The sequence below is a fragment of the Rhinolophus hipposideros genome (genome assembly GCF_964194185.1).
Source record: "Rhinolophus hipposideros genome assembly, chromosome: X".
Lineage (NCBI taxonomy): Eukaryota > Metazoa > Chordata > Mammalia > Chiroptera > Rhinolophidae > Rhinolophus > Rhinolophus hipposideros.
This window is the reverse complement of record NC_138046.1, coordinates 111,759,686-111,785,492: the sequence shown is the minus strand read 5'-3', so window position 1 is coordinate 111,785,492 and position 25,807 is coordinate 111,759,686. Positions and strand designations below refer to the sequence as shown.

The 25,807-nt window shown below is 40.1% G+C and overlaps 1 long non-coding RNA gene across 1 annotated transcript in view; it reads right to left on the bottom strand.

Annotated features, from left to right (window-relative positions):
• Nucleotides 1-12,166: 12,166 nt before the first annotated feature.
• The window catches only part of LOC308494671, a 30,262-nt gene continuing 16,621 nt past the window's right edge, over nt 12,167-25,807 (bottom strand). The window contains exons 2-3 of the long non-coding RNA XR_013992938.1: nt 20,846-20,954; nt 12,167-12,278 (exon numbers count right to left, since the gene is read on the bottom strand). This is a non-coding gene — a long non-coding RNA (uncharacterized lncRNA). The remainder of the gene's footprint in view (nt 12,279-20,845; nt 20,955-25,807) is intronic.

Genomic DNA, 25,807 nt, shown 5'->3' with positions numbered 1-25,807 from the left:
CCTGCAGGGATCCGCCCAGATAGGTGGGGCCAGGGGCGGGGTGAGTTGTCAGAGGTGGCCCAGAGCAATGGCCGCGACCACCACCACAGCCAGTCCTGCTTCCACAGCTCCCTCCCCTTTGCCGGAACTAGTTGAGCTGCGAATCTGTGTCTGCGGTCCACAGTTCTCAGAGCAGCAAATATTCTGTCCTTTGATCCGACACTGCTACTTTATCGCTTCTAGCACCGGGCAGGTGGGGGCGGGGCGAGCTCTGGGAGGGTAGGGAGGGGGCGGCTAGTCTCCGTGCCTAAGGCTTCCGTTCTCTGCTCGGCAGTGAGGGCTTAAACCACCGATTTCAGCCCTCTTCCCTCAGTCTTTGCTCCGAGGTCTGCCGGGAGCGTTGGGTTCAGCGGTTTTGTATGCTGCCCCCTCAGCCCTGTGGGCCGTAAGCGGAGCCCTAGCAGTCCGAGTCCTTCCCTCTCCCGCAGTTGCGGAAGATCCGGGCGCAGCGGGCTCCGAGCACTGAGCTAGGTCTGCGTCCTGCGCCCACGCGGCTCCGTCTCCGCACTTCTCCTCTCCCTCCTCCCCCGCTCGAGCGATTCACCCACCTGGAGGTGAATTCAGTAGTCGGCCTCTTCGTCTTGCCTGTCTGCTGTGCAGGGAGTCCTTTGTGGAGTTATTGTTGTCCGATTCGTTGTAAATTCCAGGGGAGCGTTACAGAGCCTCACCTCACGCCGCCATTTTTTTTTCCCTCTCCCCCCGGATACAACTCTTATAAACATCAATGCACCCAATGTAGGAGTACCTCAACATATAAAGCAAATATTGAGAGACATAAAGGGAAAGATCAACAGTAATACAGTCATAGTAGGAGACTTTAGCAACCCATTGATATCAATGGATAGATAATTCTACAAGGAAACAGTGGCCTTAAAGACATATTAGACCAGGTGGACTTGTTATTTTTAGGACATTTCACCCTGCAGAATATACATTCTTTTCAAGTACACATGGAATATTAAATTAAAACCACAATGAGATATCACCTCACATCTGTTAGAATGGTTATCATCAATAAATCAACAAACAAGTTTTGGTGAGGATGTGGAGAAATGGGAAACGTCCTCCACTGTTGGTAAGATTGTAAATTGATGCATCCACTATGGAAATTAGTATGGATTTTCCTTAAAAAAATAAAAATAACTACCATACGACCTAGCAATTCCACTTCTGGGTATTTATCTGAAGAAATCCAAGACACTGATTTGAAAAGATATATGCACCTCTATGTTCATTGCAGCATTATATACACTAGCCAAGATATGGAAGCAAACTAAGTGTCCATTGATAGATGAATGGATAAAGAAGATGTGATATATATTATATAATAAAATATTACTTGATTATAAAAAGAACGAAATGTTGCTATTTATGACAACATAGATGGATCTAGAGGGTATTATGCTCAGTGAAATGTCAGACAGAGAAAGACAAATACCATATGATTTCACTTATATGTAGAATCTAAAAAACAAAATAAATGAACAAAAAAGAAAAATCTCATAGATACAGAGAACAAACTGATGGTTGCCAGATAAGAGGAATTTGAGGAGATGGGTGAAAATGGTTAAGGGATTAAGAAGTACAAATTGCCAGTTATAAAAAGAGTCACAGGAATGTAAAGCACAGCATATAGAATATAGTAATAATACTGTAATAACTATGTATGGTGTCAGATACTAGACTTACGAGGGCGATCACTTCATAAGTTATATAAATAAATGTCTGATCACTGTGTTGTACACCTGAAACTAATATAATATTGACTGCCAACTGTAATTGAAAAATTTAAAAATGTTAAAATGTAAAAAAAAAGGTGATAATAGTACCTACCTCATAGGGAAGTTATGAGGATTAATAAGTTAGCATATGAAAATTACTTAGATTTCCTACACATAATAAGAAATACATATGTGTTTTGTTAATAATAAGCATATAAAGTTCTCCTCAGGGTGAAGAGTGAATCATAGCTAACAGAATCTGACTGTCATGAATCACACAAAAAGTATATCATAGTAATGTTTTTAATGATTTTTCACATTCAAAAGAATTGCCATAGGAAAAGGATTATTTGGTATTCCAGAGGTAAAACTAAGACCACTGGTGGAAGTTGTATTTCTGACACAAGGAAGAAGTTTTACTCATTAGAGCTGGCAAACAGTAAAATGGGTTGCCTTTGAAGTCATGCATTCACTGACAAAGGAGGCATAACAGACAGAATGACTGATTATTAGTGACCCCGGAAAGGGAGTTTGTGCATCAGATAAAAGATATAAATAAATGACCTTTCAGATTTTTCTAATTTTTAAAGTCAATGATTTCACAATTGTCTCTAAATTCCCTTCCCCATCTTCTATCTTACTGTATCCTCATGCAAATCCTCAGCCCTAGACACACAAGCACACTCATAAACACTCAACAAGTTTTATGTTTTCTCACTATTTGCATTTTCTGCCATTCTCGCCACATTAGATGCCATTTTCTTAATAGGGCAAGCATTTTAAATGTATAAATCTCATTAAAAGTTGTAGGGCATATGGTGTAGTAAAGCTTAATTTCTATGTAGCATATAATTAGGACTTGCTATTTCATAGCCATGTTATGATTGATCCTGAAATATTTAATTGAATATTTATGAAGCGTGAAAAGACAAATCACTCCCCCAACCCATACAAACTCATTTAGAAAGGAATGAGTCTGTATGAGCTAATTTATATTTAAAGTAGTAAAAATAGTTCTAATATTTTAGATTTTTAATTTATATTATAGTTTACCTGTAAAAATATTAATACTTCAACATTAAAACTGAATAAGGTAAGTGAAAGTATGTCTTATACAATGTTTCATCAAAAACATGTCTGTTAGTAATTCCTTTCAAGGAAAAATTTCTGGGGGAAAGAAGGCAAGGGCATGAGCTGTTACCCATTACTTGTTCAATAGTTTTATATATTTTTGGTCAGAATCCTTTACTTAAACCAAAGCTCACTAAGAAGCACAGTATGAAAACTTGGAGTTGCTTTCATTGAGGAAGTGGTGGGAGAAGACCCTTCCTGGAAGACTAATAGGGAAATGGGAGTGCTCTTTGAAGCTATACCAATGAAGGAGACAATACCTTCTTGCCCTGACAATCAGGACCATTTTCGTGGCCCATAGGCAGCACGAGCTTGCTCTTGTAGACATACAGAAGGGCAAATGCAAAGTTTGAGTGTTTATATGAGCTAAATCAGCATCTGCAAAAGGCTCTGTGGATTATAACATCATTTCCTGACATGACTTGAGAATCCACATTGGCCTCTCCATGTAGGTTTCAAAACCTAAAAATTATTCCCTGCTATCTTGATTTCCTAGTGTTTAATATAAAATTTCATGTATGTTTTCTTTTTCCACTTTCTATTTTTTTAAATTAAAGCTTATTGTGGTGACAATTGTTAGTAAATTTACATTGGTTTCAGGTGTTCAATTCTGTAACACATCATCTATATATCACATTGTGTGTTCACCACCCAGTCAGTTCTACTTCCATCACCATATATTTGATTCCTTTTACCCACACAGAACCTTAGGTATTCCTGGGGAAAAAGTATTAGTGGTAAAATATGCACTTTCCTATCAGAAGTAATAAAATAAACTCACAGATAGTTCCCCTTTTCCATAAAATTCTGAGGGATAAACATTTAGGAAATGTAGACTGTAATTGAAGAATTCTATTGAGCATACATAATATAAAATTAAACAATAATTGGGCAGGAGTATGTTGTTTTGAGGTCACTGTCGGGTTGCAATTTTTCTGTAATTTCTGGATGAAAAAGATGAGTTGCTATGGTTTCTTGTTCTGCTCAAATTGGGTTTCATTTGGCCTCAATATTTGTAGTTATTTTTCCATTGCTCATGAAACAGTAAAAACACTCAGCAATAATTGCACATGCTTTTTAAAATGAGTACACATCTCCCCTGACAGATTTTATGAATTCACATGTTCTCAGAAACGTTTTATGATGCATTAATATGTTTGACAAAGCACATGCTTTCAGTACAATTATTTACTGAAATACTCCTTTTCTACAGCCCCCTCTCATATTGCTTACCTAGATGATTCATCAAAAATAACTTAGATATGGAGATAACATGGAGGTAACTATGCGTGACATGAATGCAATGTGGTTCCTGGGGTGTAAGGTATATATGAGAACCTCTTCATTACCCAAGGACTACCTTGATACCGCCATCTCTAATTCACGAAAAGGGTAAGGACCTTGTACAGAGATTTACACTCTACTGTTTTATCTAAATGATTAATAAATTTAGTCCTTTCTTAAATTTTTAAAAACATTTTGTTATACTTATGTAACAATAAAATCATTTTCTACTTGAATTAAGAACAAACATCTATGTTGATTCATTATGAGTTTATTTAAATAAGCAAATCAATTATAACCAATACCCAAATTGTTTTAATTCCCATAGAACATCATGTCTAGAATTACAGAGGATGAGAATCACAATTAAAATGCTTTACTCTTTTTTTACATCCTCATAGCACATTCTGCTTTACTGATATTATTTAAGGAATAGAATATATGAAAATTTTTCTAGTATTAAGTGAGCTTTTAAAATACATACAAAAATATATGATAGTGATTTTTGATGGGTGTGTTTTTAAAATATAGGTTTTAAGTATATTTATGTTTTTGCAATATAACTTCTTAAATAAGTAAAACAATGCATATTGTAATAAAATACTTTGTCAAAACTTTAAACAGTATATAGATTTCATATAAATCACTCAAAAATCATGAGATTTAGATTTCATGCTCAACTTATCAGAATGAAACATATTCAAAATAGAAATGACTATGTCTATACAATTGTGAATTAAAATGAACAAAAAACAAAGACTAGTATGGAAATTGGTTCTTAATCACTATCTCTAGTTATGACAAATTGGGACATTCATATGATTTTGACAAGGTCCCTACTTCGGCAATCAGGCATTCAGAGTGTCCCAATGACTCAGATAAAGGGTGTACAGATGAAAAGAAGAAAACATTAATGTAATGGAACACAAATAATTCATAACCACATCCTGAGCCCCATTATCCTAGCACTATAGCCATGATCTCTCTTAGCTATCTCTCTGTCACTGTTGTTCTCAGTGCTAATTTTAAGAGAATTTACCTTTGGGGGAAGGGTGGTGAGTAGGGAATACACTGAATCACTGTGATGTGTTATGAGTTTTCCTAGGAAGGGCCCCAGGGGTCTCCCATGTGAGTATAACAAATCCTATGTGAGTGTATCTCATTTTACATGCACATACCGTATAATAATTTAACATGTTGCAAAATTCTCAACTTGATATAACTTCCCTGTGCTTATTTAGGTTGCCTCTACCTCATGAGAAAGATTTGGAGAACGTTTGAAGACTATATTCAAAATCTTATTCATAAATGTCTTCCGTTTTAGGCTATTTGAAAGGGAAGCAAGGGCAGTTCTGAAAAACTCTTAAATTATAGATTTGGTCAAACCAACACTAAATTAAAAAAAATGTCTTTATCTGAGTAATTGATACTTCCAAGATTTGACAAATTGTGCTGTTATATAGATTAGTTAGTTCAAAAGTTATGGCAGGAGAAATCCTAGAACATTTTATAATTAGGTTTGCATTTACCTCTAAATACAAAACCACGGTATATAGTTCCACCCATTTTATAGCTTTATAACTTTGGCTCATCTATCTGTTGGATGAGGACCAGATTAGCTCCACAAAACCTAATATTGGAAATAACTTAAAACCCCAAAGTCAATGTCACCTTACCTGTTTCACCTGCCTAATGACTTCCTCTCTTTTCATACAACCCAAACAGGTATGTACTCACATTACTGGGAAGAAAAAACTCTTCTATATTTACACAATGAAGTAATTTTTGCCCTTCTAATTAACCAGCATGAGCCAAATGTTTAAAAGGTTTCTTCTGAAAGCATGCCTTCAATTAACATTCACAGTTTCTAAATTAATCATTGCTGACCTTAACATGCAGGATGTCTTAAAGACATGTTTCCAATAGAAAGGAAAAAAAGTGAGCGAAAGATAATTCCATTCAGAGAAATCTACTAACTACTTATGTTTCATAAGTCTTTGGTCAATGTTTTTCTCCTATCACTACATAGAGTCCTAGAATTTGGTGTGCTGCTTCATCACATCTCTGGATAAAAGTCCTACAAATGACCTTGAACATGATCCCCATATCTCTTCAATATCAAAATTAGTAGTGACTCATTAATATCATACAGTTTTCAAAATCTATACCATTCCATATATCATATGACTTGGATTTTCCTGCAGGAAAACAGTGGCATACTGAATTGCAGAATATTCTTATGACTTTCTTTTCAAAAATGGAATCATTATAATTATTAAAGGAGCCCATGCTGCTGGTTTATGTTGAATATCAAAATAAGGAGTTCCCAGTGGGAAATATTTTCCAACTCACTTCAAGGATTCAGTGGAACTGTCTTCTTTCTTTAAGAAATCATAACTCCAGGGAGACTCAAAGATAGAATCCTGCCAAATCTTACAACAAGGAAGAAAAAGCTTTTCTAACAGATAAAAAGGAAAATTGTCTGATACGTACAGCCAGAGACTTAAAGCATCATCTCTGAACTACCAATTTGTGAGGTGAATAACGGTATCACCTACAAAGCCCTATTATTCAGTGTCTTCTTGCCCACGGTACTGAAGCTAATGCTCTTCTAGGAGCAACCTTGAGCTTCAGTAACAGACCACGGACATCCAGGCCAGATGCCAGCGTGGGCCAAGTAGCTCACCTTGAAACTGTGGTCCTGTATGTGTAACTCTGCTTCTTGAACTCCTTTATTCCGTGAATTGTGCTTCTGTCCTTAATGGCAGAATCCTGATTATGTTCATTTTTGTCCTCCCTAAGTCAACTTGGATTCTGAGCTCCCTATGTTTATTGTATTTTAACCTGGTCCTAGAATTTAAAATATTACTGCTTGAGCTTGAAAGAACCAGCATTAAAATTCTAAAGTTCATCTAGTTCAATCTTTTTAAAAAAAAAAAAAACAGGGAAAAACTGTATGCTGGAGAATGTGTCTTTCCCAAGGTCATATAGATAGTTACAGATATAGTTGGAATTTCTTAAAATAAAATTTCACATATTTGGAACTTCTCCTCTTATTAATGAATTTTAACAGTCAACCAGATGAATTAACCCTATTACAGCTATTTAAAGGGAAGAGTGAAAGCTTTTGTGCACATCCTTCTTCATCTTTCTTACACACATACTCTAAACTATATGCTAGAGACTAATAAAGCACACATTCCTGAAAGGGGTCGATGGAGACAAGCTAAATATGTGATAACATCAGAGAAATATTTCCCTACACAACCAACCATCCATGGATATGTTATTCAGACTACCAAGTGAAAATAAATTTCATGGAGGACTGGCTTAGAGGGCCAGAGAGGGGGTAAACAGAACACAAATTTTAATCTAGGGAATGCAACTTGGAACATGGTTGCAACCATGAGCAAGGTCTACTAAAGGAGAGTTCATAAACAGCTCAAACTATCAGCAAACTTCTCCATGAAAATACCACTGAAGAAAATACCTCAACACTAATTTTATGGTGGAAGAACAGGTCTTCTTTTCTCATATATTCTGGTTTAGAGAACTTACTGTATCTTCCCCCTTTTCATTGAAGATGAGAAAACTGTAACTTATCTTCTTGACTCAATAAACTATGAAAAAATTTACAGACAGTCTATAGATAGGCCCTGAGTCATAGATTATAACCATAACTGCCAAGAATGCATCTGCAGTTCCTAGAGCACTCAAAACTATTGCTCTAACCCATCTATCACGCACGTTCCTCTAGTATTCCATGTTACTTCTGCATTGAAAAATCAATATAGTTGTGGTAGATTAGGGTATTTTTTCAGTGATTATTCAGTCCCACCTCTCCCTACTTTAGAGGAGGAGTACACTTCCATGCCTCATTGATATTGGACTTGAGCATGTGATTTTCCTTAGCCAATGTTACGTTGGCACATCTGACCATGCTCCTTCAAGACTGTCTTAAGAAGCATTGCTTGTTTTGCTCTCTTCTCTGGAAGCTTTTGACCTCTGTCACCTTCAGAAGAACATGCTGTCATGCGAGGCGGCCTGCAGGGTCTCTGGTCCCACTCCCCACATAAGAACGCAGGATGTGGTGAGGCCAAAAAGGAACACCCACGGAGCCATAGGTAGGGGAGTCATACTACTATAGTCTCGCTGGAGGCTGGATTCACATGACATGCGACCTGCTGTCCGCTTTTCTGCCAACCGACTGACTCTCCTTGACTCCCCTCGACTCCCCTTGACTCCACTCCCCAGCGCAGCCGCGGTATTTATATTAGTGGCTAATGGTTACAGCTGATGGCCATCTACTACCCGAGCCAGCACCTTTCCTCTTGAGGCCGCGAGCCTGGAAACTGTACTCCTGGCGCTGTCCCCACACATGCTTATACAGCTTCCTGGTATAAACATGGCACACAAGAGCACCAGGTATGAATTCAACCCATGTCCTGGGGCCAAGCCCAGCTGGGCTCAGTCTATATCAGCCAAGCTACTGCTGAATCACAGAGAAATCAATTCTTATTGTAAACCACTGAGATTCTATGGTTGTTAGTAGCACTAGCTGACTGACACAATAGTTATAGCATATGTTATTGTATTTGTTGCTTTGTAAATCTTTGCTGGTTGTGGGGACAAAACCCCAAAAAACAGTTTCCAGGCTCTCGGCCTCACATAGAAAGGTGCTGGCTCGGGTAGTAAATGGCCATCAACTGTGATCAGATGCCAGCAGCTGTGGCTAGTTGGCTATCAGCTGTAACCCGTAAGCCATTGGCCACTAATATAACGGCTGTGGCTATGCTTGCAAAAAGAGAAGGAATGGGGGCTAGCAAGAAGATGGTGGCTGGCAAGCGCGGACTGCTGTTAGGCAGATTATGTAGATCCTGCTTCCTGTGTCTCCAGCCCAGCCGCCAGCGAGAATATATTGGTTTGACTCCCCTATCTATGGCTCCGTGGGTGTTCCTTTTTGGCCTTACCGTGTCCTGCGTTCTTGGGCGGGGAGCGGGAGCTGAGACCCTGCACGACAAATGGCGCAGCGAGCAGGGTCCCCTGTGTGACACATGGCGTAGTCGGCAGGATATGGTGCTGGCCAAAGCTTTCCGAAGGGCAGTGGAGCAGTTTGTGCGTCTGAAAGCTCAGTCTGAGGAAGACCAGGAGGAGCAGCTGCCGGAGAGCTCGATTCCCGTGGAGGGGTGGAAAAATGTGGATGGTTCCCCAACCAGCAGAGGCCGGAGAAAGCGGAGAAAGCGAAGGTTGTTGCTGCTCTGTGAGCTGGGAACTGCTTGCTGAGGCAGCCTGGATGTGGGACTTTTAGTCCCAGGAGGAAACGCTTGCTGAGTCCTCTGTGGGAGATGAGGGTGAGGTCAAGGTCATCCCTCACCCTCAGGACAGCCCTGGCGAATGACTATGGACTATGAGGAATTGCCTTCTATCCCTGATTTAATGGACGCTTGACTGTTTGGGAACATACCACCATGTAGTGGAACTGGCGGATGTTTGCTTTTGTGTCTTGACTGGCTGCCATTGATAATATGTAAGCACCTTGATGTGAGCCGCTCTTGTTCCAGCACAGTACCCCGAGAGGCCCAGAGAGAGAGTGGCAGTGCCCTGAGAGCCCTGGCTGTGTCCAGGAAGTCTGGCTGTGTCCAGAGAGAGTGGCAGTGCCCTGAGAGCCCTGGCTGTGTCCAGGAAGTCTGGCTGTGTCCAGAGAGAGTGGCAGTGCCCTGAGAAACTCTGGCTGTGCCCGGGGAGACTGGTGGTACCCTAAGAAGCCCAGGAAGTCTGGCTGTGCCCAGAAGTACTGTGGTGGTGCCCTGAGAAAACCTGGCTGTGCCCGGGGAAACAGGTGGTACCCTAAGAAGCCCAGGATGTCTGGCTGTGCCCAGAAGTACTGGTGGTGCCCTGAGAAACCCTGGCTGTGCCCAGAGAGCCTGGCTGTGTTCAGGATAGTGCATTCACCTCCAGGCTCCTTGCACAGGGCCCCTCGCAGAAGATGCTTGTCGCGTAGATTGTGAGGCGAGACCCTGTAGGGGTGGAGTGTGGGGACAAAACCCCAAAAAACAGTTTCCAGGCTCTCGGCCTCACATAGAAAGGTGCTGGCTCGGGTAGTAAATGGCCATCAACTGTGATCAGATGCCAGCAGCTGTGGCTAGTTGGCTGTCAGCTGTAACCCGTAAGCCATTGGCCACTAATATAACGGCTGTGGCTATGCTAGCAAAAAGAGAAGGAATGGGGGCTAGCAAGAAGATGGTGGCTGGCAAGCGCGGACTGCTGTTAGGCAGATTATGTAGATCCTGCTTCCTGTGTCTCCAGCCCAGCCGCCAGCGAGAATATATTGGTTTGACTCCCCTATCTATGGCTCCGTGGGTGTTCCTTTTTGGCCTTACCGTGTCCTGCGTTCTTGGGCGGGGAGCGGGAGCTGAGACCCTGCACGACAAATGGCGCAGCGAGCAGGGTCCCCTGTGTGACACTGGTTTTCCATTTGTATAGATTGTGCCTTCCCAACCAGATTGGAAGATACTCATACAGTTTGATAAATGTTTTTAACTTCTCTGGTATGCCCCAAATGCACACCACTGTAACCACTCAATATATTCTAGTTTCAAAAGCCAATGTTTGCCTTGTACTGTACATTGGAGTAACTCTTTACAGTACCATTGATAGCTCTCAGTGACAAACGTTTCATTTCAGTGGCAATCTCAGAATATGTTTTAGAAGCACGGAGGCTCAGCAACTCACCAAGATAATCAGCAGAATTGAGCATGGAGCATCCTTCATATGGGGGCACTGCTGGCATTTTCAGTCACTTTCCATTCATGGTAGAACAACTTTTGTACATAACTGAAAAAGCCATTTTTCTAAGACAAAATAGCTGATTTTAGTAGCACAGGGCCTGAAAATCCCTTTATGGAGGAAGCATTATTTTCCCACTGGATTTCTCCACGAATCTGGTATTTAGAGTTACCTCAAGGCTAAGGGTTGATATATTTACTATTACTGTTCACAAAAGGGCACAGATCAAGCATGGCAGACCTCAAGGTGACCTTTACCTGTGCTCAGTCCAACCTTTATCACACATTTACAGTACGACACACAGTACTGGAATTTATTCTGTCCTCCCCGAGACAGGAAGGTCAAGGATCTATGAGAGAACTGAAGGGAGCTAAGGGTGTGATGGGAGAAAGAGAAACAAGGGAGCAAGTGAGGAGAGTTGACATTTACATACAGGTGAGCTCTATAGGTCACAGCAGTTAGGGGATTCAAACTCTGAGCTAGAGACAGAGCATTGAATCAATCTAATATTGCCTGAGTTCCCTGCCTATAACAGTGTTCTTTTTCTGTGCCCTCTCCCACCCCCAATCTGAACTGAAGTTTCTATTTCCACTTAATTTTCAATGCCTGGGCAAAAAATCAGGGGCAAACCATCTATAATTACTTCCTTTAACAGATAATCTAATTTTTGTCATTTCCATTGTATGTCAACCCCAAATGTAAGGCTATATACTAATACATGATAGTATACCTGTCATGTATGTCACACACTGTTAGTGTTAGGAAAAAATATCCAGGTAGTTCATTGAGGTGAATTTTCTTTATGAAATGAAAACTTCTGGCATTAATTCATCTAACTGAGAAATGATTTAACATTACCAAATAACACCAATTCTACTATGGATTGATAGGCATTTAAAGCATGAAAGATCATTTAAAAAATGTATTAAGGGAGAGGGTACAAAAAATTGCAGCGATTCCCAAATTGTATCTATCAGTGGTAACAGATGAGTGCTTAGCCAGCCAGGCTATTGAAAAGATTTAATTACATCTCTTTCTTACCTCGAAAGTCTGAATTAATTTGATAGACCGCTTAAAGCAATGGTTGTCTAAAGAACAAACTCTTCCTGGGGCTGGTGAAGTGACTCCCCCTAACAGTAAGACTTATTAATAGCAAATTAATGATTGCCAAATCTAGAGCTCAACAAGACAAAGCTCTGTTGGAACTTACCATATTCTTTCTGCATGACATTTTCAGCCTTAAATGTTTGTTCTGTTCCTTGAAATCTTGATATGTAAAATCTTCATGGGAGCACTCCTGGTTAAGATTTCTGCAACCTGATTAAAAAGGGGAAGAAACACTGAGAAAATAAACTGTTTTGTTTCTGGTGTTATTCTTAATTTATCCAATATTAGCAAGATAATTTTTTTTTTCCTTTGCAGAAGAGTTAAACAAACTAGCACAGATTTTCCAGGACTTGCAACAAAAATTGGAAAAAAATCCTAAGGAATTTAGGTTACAGAAAGGTAAACTTTTAATTAAAGAACTGAAAACCTCTGGCATTAGATAATATTTTAGTTCTTGGCTTTTCACAGTCATTTGTCATGCTTGTCTCGAGACACCATTAAGAGTAGAAATGTTTCAGGAGCTTTTGTAGGCTATGGAAAATACCTGTCTATTAACAGATTATTTCAAAGTTTGTACAAGATTGTTTGAGAACATTTGTCCCTTTTCTAGAATCCTATTACTCTAGAAATGTGAACTCTTTTCCTTATTATTCCTCCCATGAGTACTTGGAATCAGAGTCTGCTGAAAAGACAGGCATCACAGCTTCTTTTTCTTTTTTTTTTTAGCAAGAGTTCAATTCAATTCAATACTTTGTTTTTTTATTCTTTTTAAATTAAAATTTCTTGGGGTGACAATGGTCAACAAAACTACATAGGTTTCAAGTGTACAAAACATAATGCAATATATAGATGATGTATTATGGAACTGTACATTTGTACACAGCTTCTTTTCCACTCAAGATTTTTTGAGCCTAAGGATGAGGGACAGTCTGAAGAATGTTTGTGGCTAGGCTGGAAATCAATGGAAAACATGTTATGGTTTTACAACAAGTCAAGTAGCACAGATTTGCTTTGTGTTTGGAAGTTAATCTATACTCTCTAAAAATGCTCCAAAAGCTAGTTAAAGCAATTGAAGTAAAAGACTTTGCTGGAACCCCTAGAGAGAACACATTGCTATGTCACACAGCTCTCACAAATGAGTGGGAGAGATCATCTTGAACCTCAAACCCTGTTTTAAAACACATGTCAATTGCTCTGATTTTTGCCATTAACAACTTCAGAATTAGCTTACAGATGGTAATCTCCACCAAGCAGTGACTTCTGTGTGGGAAACCCAGGGAAGAAAGGTTGCTTTAAATTTTTTCTTTTGCAGCTTAACACAAGTAAGTTGGGAGCCTTAGCATGGTGTAGAAAATACAACTATATTCATGGAAGTGTATATCTGGCCTTAATAATTCAGAGAAAGTGATAAACAGTCAAGGGTTTTGGGAGAGGTTGGAAACTTTGAAAGTATAAAAGCTGAAAGCTAAAGTGGTGAAAATTTCGTTGGCCATTTAAAAATTCAACAAATTGGTAGTTATAAGATAGTCAGGGGATGTAAAGTAAAGCATAGAGAATACAGTCAGTAATATGGTAATAACTATGTATAGTGCCAGGTGGGTACTAGACAAGTCAGGGTGAATCACTGCATAAATTATATAAACGTCTAACCACTATTCTATACACCTGAAATTAATATAAAATAATATCGAATGTCAAAATAAAGTGTAAAAAAATAAATAAAAATTCATATAAACTGTAGTTTCAAATCAACATTTTGGTGTCCAAATTCCAATGCCTGATTTTTATGCCTGATTCCAAACAATAGTCCTGCATATAAAACTGAAGTAGGCCCCAAATATTAGAAATTGAGATAGAAAAATGATGTAGCTGTTTATTTTAAACCTGAGGCAATAAATAATCCCTAAAATATTAGTGATTTGTTTTTACGTTACCCCCAAAAACCTGACTAACAGTGAGGACTGCTGTATTTTTTTCCATTGTTTTAAGTGGTATAGCGTTTTACTGCATAATATAAATCTGCCCAGAAATAAGGAAGAAGGGAAAGATCACACATACACAAAAACTAAGATGGCCAGAAAGAAATGCCCTGTCATCTTTCAACAGTGCAAGAGAGGTGAGGTAGGTAATTCCAACTATAGACTGATCCCCAAATCCTTTTTATTTGGTTTGGAAGTTGTGGGGACACAGCCAGGAATGCAGTTTCCAGGCTCTTGGCCTCACATAATAAGGTGCTGGCTCAGATAGTAAATGGCCATCAACTGTGATTGGCTGGCCATCAGCTGTGGCTAGTTGGCCGTCAGCTGTAACCAGTGAGCCATTGGCCACTAATATAACTGCCGTGGCTACGCTAGCAGAAAAAATGGGGGCTAGTGAGAAGATGGTGGCTGGGCTGGCAAGCGCAGATTGCAGTTAGCACTGTGGAGTGCGGGTTGTGGATTGCAGAGAAGTGGACAGCAGGTTGCAGACAGTGTGGCTCCTGCTTCCTGTGTCTCCAACCCAGCTGCCAGCAAGATTATAATATTATGACTCCCCTACCTATTGCTCCGTGGGTGTTCCTGTTTGGCCTCACCATGTCCTGCGTTCTTATATGGGGAGTGGGAGCTGAGACCCTGCACGACAAATGGTGCAGCGAGCAGAGTCCCCTGTGTGACACATGGCATAGTCGGCAGGATACGGTGCCGGCCAAAGCTTTCTGAAGGGCAGTGGAGCAGTTTGTGCGCGTGAACACTGGGTCTCAAGAAGACCAGGAGGAGCAGTTGCCGGAGAGCTGGACCCCCGTGGAGGGGTGGGAAGATGTGGATGGTTCCCCAACCAGCACAGGCCAGAGAAAGCGAAGGTCGTTGCGGCCCTGTGGGCTGGGATCTGCTTGCTGACACAGCCCGGATGGAGGACGTGTAGTCCCAGGAAGAAACGCTTCCTCAGCCCTCCATGGGAGCTGAGGGTGAGGTCAAGGTCGTCCCTCACCCCCAGGAAAGCCCTGGCGAATGACTATGGACTATGGAGAATTGCCTTCCATCCCTAATTTAATGGACCGCTTGACTATTTGCTTGGGAACATACCACCATGTAGTGGAACTGGCGGATGTTTGCTTTTGTGTCTTGACCGGCCACCGTTGAGAATATGTAAGCACCTTGACTGTGAGCCACTGTTGTTCCAGCACGGTACCCTGAGAGGCCCAGAGAGAATGGCAGTGCCCTGAGAGCCCTGGCTGTGTCCAGGAAGTTGGGCTGTGCCCAGAGAGAGTGGCAGTGCCCTGAGAGCCCTGGTTGAGTCCAGGAAGTCTGGCTGAGCCCAGAGAGAGTGGCAGTGCCCTGAGAAACCTTGGCTGTGCCGGGGGAGATCAGTGGTACCCTAAGAAGCCCAGGAAGTCTAGCTGTGCCCAGAAGCACTGGTGGTGCCCTGAGAAACTCTAGCTGTGTCCAGGGAGACTGGTGGTACCCTAAGAAGTCCAGGAAGTCTGGCTGTGCCCAGAAGAACTGGTGGTGCCCCAAGAAACCCTGGCTGTGTCCAGAGAGCTTGGCTGTGTCCAGGATATTGCATTCACCTCCAGGCTCCTCTCACAGGGCCCCTCGCGGAAGATGCTTGTCACGTAGATTGTGAGGCGAGACCCTGTAGGAGTGGAGTGTGGGGACAGAGCCAGGAGTGCAGTTTCCGGGCTCTCAGCCTCACATAATAAGGTGCTGGCTCAGATAGTAAATGGCCATCAACTGTGATTGGCTGGCCATCAGATGTGGCTAGTTGGCCGTCAGCTGTAACCAGTGAGCCACTGGCCACTAATATAACTGCTATAGCTATGGTAGCAGAAAAAATGGGGGCTAGCAAGAAGATGGTACCTGGCCTGGCAAACGCGGATTGCAGTTAGCACTGCGGAGTGCGGGTTGTGGATTGCAGAGAAGTGGACAGCATGTTGCAGACAGTGTGGCTCCTGCTTCCTGTGTCTCCAACCCAGCTGCCAGCAAGACTATAGTGGTATGACTCCCCTATCTATGGCTCCGTGGGTGTTCCTGTTTGGCCTCACCATATCCTGCATTCTTATGTGGGGAGCGGGAGCAGAGACCCCGCAGGCTGTCCCGCACTACAGAAGTACACTGCAGGCTGTTTAAAATTTTCTATTTCCTTCTCGGGGCACCTCTTTCAGGCCAATATTAACGTGGGGGATTACTCAATTATGGCGGGGGTGGGGGGACTTGAGGGTGGCATTGAATGGGGATCAAACAGCTCAGAAAGCAGGGAAATGATTAACAGAGATTAAATATCTGCTGTCATGACCCCCAGTGATAGATAATCCATGCAAAAATAGAAGTCAACTCGTTTATGCTGTATGCCCCAGTATCATTCATTGAGTACGTCCCTCCTCCCAATGTGAAGAAATGTGGCTTTCTGTAACTAAGAAAATCAATTCTAGAAAAGATTTTCATTATGATGGGTCACATCTTCTCTCAGAAAAACCCAGTTCTTGAAATTATAGTGCTTGAAATTCAGGCACTTTAAGCTTAACAGAAATTTCCTTGGACAGAGTCATTGCTCTACCACTTTTGAAGTGAAATAAGCCCGTTTCACTCACCTTCTCAATAATAGGGCTTCTAGGCTTGTTTTTAAATTAATTTTATTCTTTTTAGTTCTTGGATAGGAACACAACTCTTATCATGACTCAGAAAGGCTCTATTTCAAAATCTCGAAACCCGAAATCACCTCTCACTGGAGACTTCTCTTTCTCACTTTCACTTCTTTTTTAATTCTTCGCAGATAGTTCTCTTCAAATATCTCTTCCTACAGGTGGCCTGGCTATGAGTCCGTCCTTGATTATATATCTTCAGCTCTTTCCCATGGCCATGGGATAAAGTACAAACTCCTTAACAAGGCAGGCAAAGCTCTTCCGTGATTTGGCCCCACAAACCTCTCTATTCTCATCTCCTGCCTCCTTTTGAGTCATATTACTCACAACTAGGTTAAGCTGATTGCCGTTGCTAATTTTCCTAAATCACAGCTCACCTTTCATATTAACATGCTACAAAGCATTATCTTTCCTTATTGCCTATCCAATGAAAAATGACCTTTCAGCCTTGGCATTGCAGGTCCTCCATATCAATTCCAGGATTTCACCACCCTACAATAGGAAGTTTAGTAAATAGTTCCAAATAAAGAATATGTGGCTCCAGACTTGCTTAGATGACTCAAAATCTTAACTTAGGAATCAAGGGCATGGATGAGATCCCAGATAGGGATCAAGTGACTCCAGCTGTGAGAAGGAAAAGCAGGGATACAGGGTCAGGGAATCTGCCGGGACTGACATGGCAAATGTTTTCACCCATATATCCCCTGCGTACTTCTTTGTGACATAAACATTTTTACATTAAACAAACCAAGGCTGGGAAAGTTTAAGTAACGCCCCCATTGTTACAAAGCTGTAAATGTCAAAATCAGGTTTCCACGTCAGGCATCTTTCAATCCAGAGTCCCATTTATTTCCAATACACAAAGCTGCTTTCTAGTATTGATTTCCCCGTTGAATGTTTCTTCTATCACAATCCTACCTATAATTCCAGTTCCAGACAAAAGTCACAAAGACTTCCTTGAAATACCCAACAATATATGGTTATTTATCTTCCTTGGAGAACTAACTGCAAAAACGGACATGTTCTATAGCTTTGTTGTCCAGTATGGTAACCACTAGCCACATAGCACTTGAAATGGGGTTACCGAGACTGAGGAACTGAATGTTAAAATGTATTTAAATTTATTACATTAACTAGCCACATGTGACTAGTGGATCTGTAGCTCTAGATCTCTGCTCTTCAAAAGCAGCCAATCAGCATTGGCATCACCTGGGAGCTGATTAGATATGTTGATTAGATATATTGAATCTCAGGTCCTGCCTCAGTCCTGCTAAATCAGAATTTCTAATAAGCTCCCCAGGTGATTTATCTGCATGTTAAAGTATGCCAAGCACTGCTCTAGAGCATTTGTTAGCAATTGTAATAACTCTTTGAAAAAATTGTATTTTGTATCAAGTTTTATAAAACAGAAACCTGGAAAAAAGGAAACATATTATTCAGATAGCTAAATAATTATCTGTTGAATTGAATATAGCATGTATACTTAAAGAATCTATCTGGTGTTTCCTCCTGCCAATTGCCTTCCAGCTTGCCGGGGAAATGAATGCACTTTTGTTCACCTTCTCACCGATGTGACCCAGCCCTGGGAACCCTTCAGGAACCAGAGTCCTTTCTGTATGACCTTTGTGGTGTGGACCCATGGAATCTTTTGCCCACATGCCATCTGTCCTTTCAAGGTCCTGGATGTCTTCTGGCTAGTATCATGCCTCAATGTTGGCTAGAGAGTCTCAGGTAGGATTCTACCTATCCGCTCGCAAAGGAAACTTGGAAGGCTTTGCCTTGCACTGGTGCCCTGCTTGTTCCATCTGAGTACTATTCTGTCCTCATGCTAGCGTCCTGGTGGTCCTTAAACTCACCCTCCTTCCCCCTGCTGAGGAAAGGGGTGAACTTTCCCTATACCATGCTGATTCTCCGAGGGCCCAGCTGGTCTCTGGCCTGTCTAATCTTGGGATTTCTGAGATCTCCTGGGCTACACACCTGCTTGTTTGCTGGAGAACTGTGGTTCATTTGAGTTACATTTTTTCCTCCTGATGGTGCCGGCAACCATCGGGGTACATGCCTGCCCATATGCTATAGTTCCTAATGTCCTTCAGGCTATCAGCCTTTCCCATTGCTGCAGAATGGAGATCACTTTGGGTTACCTTCCTAGCAGTGCAATGATGCCCTATGTGCCCATCTGGTTACCAATTTGCCCTCCCTGTGCTTTTGGGTTTATTTTGAGCCAAAAGCCTGCCCTTGTGCTAGAGAAGTGGGGCTCCTTTTGCTCACCGTCTTATCCTCACCTTGTTCTCTTTGAGAACGTTCAGTGCACCAGCCTGAAGAAGTGCTATAGTTCTGGTTGCTTTTCCAGCCATTAGCATTCTCTTTAGCTGCAGAATGGAGAGCACTTGAGGCCTCCTCCCATGTGGTCTCTAGCTTGCCCACCTCCTGGCCTTCCTGATATCCTTTGTGCCCTAAGCCTGATTTTCGTTGGGAAACTATGGCTCCTTTCTCTCACCATAGTTTCCTGGAGGTGGTGTACTGGTAGTACTTTCCGGGCACCAGCGTACACATGTCCCAGGATTCCAGTGGTTCTTCAAGTCATCAGCTTCCCCCTTGATGGGGAAATAGAAAAGTATTCCTCCTCCTTCCCTCCAACACACTGAAGCCCTGTGGGCCTATCAGTCATAAGACTACCTATATGGTGGTGTTGTTGGGATACTTTAGGTCATATGCCTGCTGGTGTTCTGGAATAACATGGCTCCTCTTGGCCACTATACTGTTTCCCCGAAAATAAGGCCTAGCCAGACCATCAGCTCTAATGCATCTTTTGGAGCAAAAATTATTATAAGACCCGGTCTTATTTTACTATAAGACTGAATCTTATGTAATATAATATAATACCGGGTCTTATATTAATTTTTGTTCCAAAAGATGCATTAGAGCTGATGGTCCGGCTAGGTCTTATTTTTGGGGAAACACAGTAGTTCCATGAGAATGGTTACTCATGTAACTTTCCCTGTGTTAGCCCATCCTAGCACTAGGGTTTCCACATACTTCTGGCTATCAGCCTTTCACCTTGCTAGGCAACCAAGAGCACTTTTTAGTCACCATCCCTGCAATGTACTGATTTTCTGTTGGGGTGTAGGAATATTGGTCATCGGTCTACCTACCACCTAAGGTTGTGGAGATCCGTATGCCCACAAGCTTCCTCTGACGCTGGGAGAACCTGACTCCTATCTGTCCACCAACCTGTCCTCATACTGATGCCTCCAGAGAATCAGTGCCTGCAAGTATGATAGGGTTCCTTTAGTTCTTAATTTACTAGCCTTTTCCCTTGCTGGAGAAACGGGTGAACTTTTGGCCACCTGCCCTGCAGCGCACTGATGCTTGATATGGAAGGCGGCAGGTGTGGGGGGAGGGATCCATCTGGTTACTAGCCTGCCCTCCTCCTGAGATTCCTTGGTCTACAAGCCTATGTTCTGGAGGAACCATGGTTCCTTTGCTCAGAATGTTGTCTCCCATGGAGAACCTTCCAACCACCAGCCTGTCCATGTGCTATGTTTCCAGTTGTCCTAGCCATCAGCCTTCCCCCTTACTGGTAAACTGATATCACTTTTGGCAACCTTCCCTGCAGTGCACAGAAGCCCTGAATGCCCACCTGGCCACTAGCCTTCCTTCCTTCTGGGTTTCCTTGGATACTTAGGTTCACAAGCATGCTGATGTGATGCAAAACTTTAGTTCATTCTGCCCACAGTCATAGCCTTATGCTGGTGCCTTTGGGGGAAACTTCCATGTAACAGCCTGTGGACATACTATGGTTCTGGTTGTTCTGGCCTTCCCCTTTGCTGTGGAACTGAGAGAACTCTAGGTCACCCTTCCTGCATAGTTCTGATGCCCTGGAAGCCTACGTGGTCACTAGCCTGCCTGCCCTCCTGGGATTTCTGGGATCCTTAGGGACACACGACTGTTGACATACTGGGAAGTATGGCTCCTTCTGTTTACATTGTTTCCTCAAGATGGTGTCCTGGTAGGACCCTCTGAACACCCACCGACCCATGTGCTATGGTTCTGTTGGTCTTTAGGCCACCTGCCTTCTTGCTTGCTGGGGAACCAAAGATACTTTGGGCTACCTTCTGTTAGAAGCAGTGGTGCCCTGGTGACCCTTTGGTTTTCTTACCTGCTCTGTGCCATGTGCTATGGTTCCCATGTTCCTTCTGGCCATCAGCCTTCTTCCTTGCTGGGGAATGGAGAACACTCAGCCATCTTTCCTGTAGCATGCTGATGCCCTGGAGGGATGTAAAATCGTGTAGCCACTGTCAAAAACCTTTTGGCAGTTCCTCAAAATATAAAGCATAGAGTTACCATTTGATTCAGCAATTCTTCTTCTAGGTATATACCCAAGAGAACTGAAAACATGTTCTCAACAAAACTTGACACAAATATTCATAGCAATATTACTCACTATAGGAAAAAAAGTGGAAACAACCTAAATGAAAAGAAATGATGAATGAATGAACAAAATGTGGTATATCCACATGATGGACATTATTCAGCCACCAAAAGGAATGAAATACTGACACATGCTACAACACGGATAAGCCTTGAAAACTTTATGCTAAGTGAAGCAAGCCAGACACAAGAAAATAACATATTCTATGATTTCATTTATGTTTAAGTCTACATTAGGCAAAACTATACAGGTAGAAAGTAGAATAGTGATTTGGCTAGGGGATGAGGGGTTATTTTGGAGGTATAAAGTTTATTTTTGATGAAAGAATATTTTAGATGAAAATATTCTGGAATTAGATAGTGGTGGTGGTTGCCAACAATGTGACTATCCAAAAACACCCCACTCAATTGTGCAGTTTAAAATGGTGGATTTTATGTTATATAATTATCTTAATAAAAAATTAAAAATACTGTTATCCTAAGGTCCCAGCTCAGAAATCTATTGCTTTAAACAGTTTTAAAAAAATCTATGTGATTTTAATGGAGATGTTCCATGGTCTATTGTTTAAGAATCAGAGAAAAACATGGATCCTTGGGTAATTGTTTCAAACTTATAATGAAAGTTACCATTAACCAAGGGCAAACAGGTCACTTTTTCAAAGATGTGGGTGAAACATTTTTGACAAGATCACTCTGGAATTCTTCTTTAAGAGGATTTTATAGGATTGAACTCCACATAGTGTCAGGGATCCCTATGGAACAGTACATAGTACAGTCCACTGATGCTCTCACACTGACCACGTGGTAAAGCAATATTGGATGAGTACTCTTTGTGTGTAGAACTAAAATCAATCCTACTGTAGTTTCTTGCCTGATGATAAACTAAATGAAGCACTAGTGGAATAGAGCAGAAGTCAAAAGAAAAAGAACAGGGCTAATAAATACATTTGCAAATCTTCTACAAACCTGGGCTTGGCCTATGAGCAAGAACTCTTCCAAAAGTGCTCATTCTGAGAGATTACTTCAAAGTCACAGCTGTAATCAGATAATAAGATTATGCAACTGAAGTTCCCATGGTTTATGTCCACAACAAAAGACATGTTATCCCTGCAACTTCAGTTACGAAAGGTATTGCATTTGGAGTATTAAAATAAATTCCTGAATTATCAGTATAAAAAAATGGACGCCAATGCTGGCTAAATCTAATATACTTGGCTAAAGTAAACTTACAGCACAGATAATTTTATTTTCCCCCATTTTATTTCAATTGATAAGATAAAAAAAAATTGTTCTCCAGTTGCTTCACTTGCTGCCATGCTGTGTTTCAAGACCCATTTCGTTGCTCTTTAGTACCGACTTATTATGGCCCAATTTTTCTCTTAATTTATTCAGGTATTTATAGAATGATTAATGTGCCCTTGGCTCTGGGGATATGAAGACAAAAACAAAACAAAACAACCAAAATACCCAATACCTGTTTCCAATAAACTGCCACAGAGTAATAGGAAAATGTGGAAGGTGGTGGTGAATTAAGATATGGAATTGTTTAGTTTTTCACTTCTAGAGAATTTCTCAATAATGTAGTTTTTACAAACCTTGATTTTAAGATAGTAGTTTTAAAATGTATATTCTAATGTTTAAAATAATTTCTTGTCACCATTTCTTGTTCTACCCAGATTGTATGCACAGGTCAATGAGGGTATTGCAGAGAGGATTCTGGTATTATCATAAAAATTTTCCTAAGTTTTTCATTTTTAACTGGAACTTATATTTCCATACAGCTATAGTTATGTTAATCACTGTAATTTTACGAAATGCAAACTCTTAGGCTTGTGGTAAGAAAAATGCTGCAAAACACTCCCCAAACAGAAATAAAACCTTGTCCTTTAAAGACCAGCACCCATGTTTTTCTTATATATTTCCCCCACTCAAGACTAGTTGTAGAGTAGCACAAAGCTAACTAACACCTTAAAGAAGATACTAACACAGAGACTATAACAATATAATACAAGAATAACCCACTATGGTAAAGTAGAGCTTATCTCAGGAATGCAGGAATGATAAAATACAAGGACATGCATTAATACAATCATGTCAATAGTACATTAGCTGCAGGAAGTCATTTGTTAAAATTAAACTTTTAAAGGTATTTTAAAAAAGGAATGGAAGGCTTTCCTATTAATATGTATATATAGATAATTAATAGTCCTTATAAACCTATCAATACAGATAATTAATAGTCCTCATCATAAACCTATTACAGTCAATAGCAGATCTCTAGAGGTAGTCCCTGTCAATTCAGGAACAGCAATAGCAGATATCTATGTTTATTGTTTTTATATAGTAGCATTCTGGAAATTTTTATTAATGTGGTAAATCATAGGAGTAAAAGAAAATAACACAGAAATTATTGTATTGAGGTGACTTGATTGTACACCTAGAAATCCAAGGCATTCAGGTAAAAATAACAATCTCTGGTCTAAATGAAATCTTAATCAAGGTAACAGTAGATGAGAAATACTCAGAAGTCAATAGTACTTTGTACTTTCATAATATAGACATATAAAACATAATTTTAAAAAGATCAATTCAATAGAAATATAATGCCCTTAAAAGCAGAAGAAGTCAACATCAGATAAGATATGTAGAAGTTGAATAAATAAAACTGCAAAATTTCATTGGTATATTGAAAAGACCTGAATGAATGGAAAATTGTGACATGTTACCAGATGGAAAGACTGCCTATTTTCTCATAGTTCTCTCCCAAATTATATTTTAGATGACCTAGAATTCCATGCTTGATCTTAAATGATATTTTTTTTCTGGAAGTTGACAATTTTATTCTAGAGTTCAACTTTGAGAATAGCTAACACTTGTAAATTTTCATTTGGAAATAAGGATCTTCATAAAGGGATGCAGAGATCCAGAAAAAGTAACTACATGGGTAAATATAGAAGAATTTAAGATATAAATCACAATTTAAATTTTTAATTAAATCTTTTCAAAGGATAATTAACTGTTTTCCATAGAACTGCCGTATAACCCGGCAATTCTACTTCTGGGTATATACCCAAAATAATGAAAGCAGGAACTCAAACAGATATTTGTACACCAATGTTCATAGCAGCATTATTCATAATAGCCAAAAGGTAGAAACAACTCAAATGTCCATTGTCAGGTTAATGGATAAACAAAAAACATATGCAATAAACATACAATGGAGTATTATTCAGCCTTAAAAGGTAACAACATTCTGATGCTTGCTGCAACATAGATGAACCTTGAAAACAGTATGCTAAGTGAAATAAACCAGACACCAAAAGGACAAATATTGTATCACTCCACTTATATGAGGTACCTAGAGTAGTCAAATTCATAGACACAGAAAGTAGAATAGTGTTTACTAGGGGCTAGGGAATGGAGGAATGTGGAGATATTGTTTAATATGTACAGAGTCTCAGTTTGGGATGATAAAAATGTTCTGGAGACAGGTAGTCATGATTATGGCACAATAATGTGAATGTACTTAATGCCACTGAATTGTACACTTAAAAATGGTTAAGACAGTAAATTTGATGTTATGCATATATTACCATCATAAAAAGATAACTTAAAAAGTGATAATGTAGTATGGAAACACACAAAACAGACCTGGAGGGTAGGAATATAAGTATACTATGGTAAGGTTTTTATACATTTGTGAGGTGGTGTACAGTTATATATGAGTGGTATACAGTTGAAAGTAAACAGATAAGTTAAAGATCTATACTATAAACTCTAAAGCAATCACTAAAATAATAAAATAGTTATAAGCTATAATCTAACAAGGAGATAATATGAAATAAAAAGTATTTAATTAATCTAAAAGGAATCAGAAAAAGAGAACAAAGAATAGTTTGGACAAACAGAAAACAAATACCAATATGATAGGCTTCAACCTAACCATGTCAATCATTATAGTAAACATAATAGTTCTAATTATCACAATTAAAAGTTAGAGACTGCTTAAGTAGATAAAAATGCAAAATCTACAAAACTCATACTGTAAATATAGACATAAATTGGTTAATAGTCAAAGAGTGGAGAAGTATACCATGCCAACATGACTCAAATAAAACTTGAGTGTTTATATTAATATCAAAGATTTCAGAGAAAAGAATATTGCCAAGGAATAATATGATTATTTCATAATAACAGTGTCAATTCATCAAGAGAACATTATTATTCTAAACTTTTATACATAGATGCTCAACATCATTATTAGGAAAATGCAAATTAAAGCCACAATGAGATACCATTACACACCCACTAAGAATGGCTAAAATTAAAAAGACTGATTACACCATGTGTTAGTGAGAATGTAAAAGAACTGGAACATTCATACACAGCTGGTGGGAATATAATATGAGACACCTAATTTGGAAAACAGTTTGACAGTTTCTTCAAAAAGTTTAACACACACTGACAATATGCTTCAGTCATTCCACTCTTAGATACTTACCTAAGAGAAATAAAAGCATATGTCCATACAAGGACTTGCACATAAATGTTCATAACAGCTTTATTTGTGATAGTCAACAATCATGAAATGAACCAAATGCCCATCGAAAGAAGAATGGATAAATAATCTGGGGTACTGCCATTCAGTGGAATATTGCTCAGCAGTAAAATACATGAACTATTGATACAC